Source organism: Lipotes vexillifer, unplaced genomic scaffold (genome assembly GCF_000442215.2).
Source record: "Lipotes vexillifer unplaced genomic scaffold, Lipotes_vexillifer_v1.1 scaffold297, whole genome shotgun sequence".
Lineage (NCBI taxonomy): Eukaryota > Metazoa > Chordata > Mammalia > Artiodactyla > Lipotidae > Lipotes > Lipotes vexillifer.
This window is the reverse complement of record NW_006772098.1, coordinates 687,960-688,974: the sequence shown is the minus strand read 5'-3', so window position 1 is coordinate 688,974 and position 1,015 is coordinate 687,960.

Below are 1,015 nucleotides of genomic sequence, written 5' to 3'. Positions count from 1 at the left end.
CTTTAATTATTCAGTGTTAACTCATTTAATCCAATACAACAACCTTATAAGGGCATAACTACAACTCTCCCCTGATGGATGGGGAACTGAGGCACTAATAAGAGTATTGCTCAAAGCCATATAGCTATTTAGTGGGAGGTGGAATTGTAGCCCAATCTGGTTCTAGAAGCTGTACTTTTTAAAACCAATATGCTGTTTTCCTTCCTTTCTTTGTATTTACCCCTTTAAAATAAGGTTAACTCTACGAAATAAGGTGTAAACTTACTGAAAGGGCTGGAAAGGGTTAACGCTGAAGCACTTCCGCGAGCTGAAAAAACAAAAACAAACCAGCCAGCGAAAGCCTGTTAAAGCCCCCGTAGGAAATTCAGTGGGCCTCCTGTTTCCTTAAACTCTCGCTTTCGCTCCCGCTGACACTTTACAAAGCCGCAGCGGCGGGTCCAAGCTGCCGCGCGCCACCTTCCTCCACCCGCCCGGCGGGCCGGGGGTCCGAAGGGGCTTCGCAGGGTCAGTAAGCGAGTACGGGCTCAGGTTTGCTTTCTTCACACCCCAGCCGCAGCCGCACACGCCCTCCCGGGAATGACGAACTGTAATTAACCCTGTAACGCCCAGGAAGACCCCATCGGCGGCGAGCGCCCGCAGGGTCGGCCGCTGGGCCGCGATTCCCCGCAGGCGGGCGCGAAGGCGGCCCAGGGCCAGGTGGGTGCGGGCACCGCTGGCCCGACCGCCAGGGGTGCGAGCCGGGTGCGGGCATGGCGCCCGGGCAGCGCAGAGGTGCCGTCCGGCGCTCCCCTCCTAGCTTGGCTTTCTCGCCTCCTCTCCCGGCGCGCCAGGCCGCCGGCTGCCGGGGGGCACGCCGGGCCGGAGTTGCCCTCTCACTCCCCCTTGCCTTGCTCCCCGGGTTTAATCTCTCGGCGACTCCTCTGCCAGCCCCGAGGAAAGTGCAGCCATTGGACAGGTCGGTGCTAGCTGCGGGTTTCGGGGAGGAAGGTGGGAGACGCCTGGAGGAGCAAGGGGG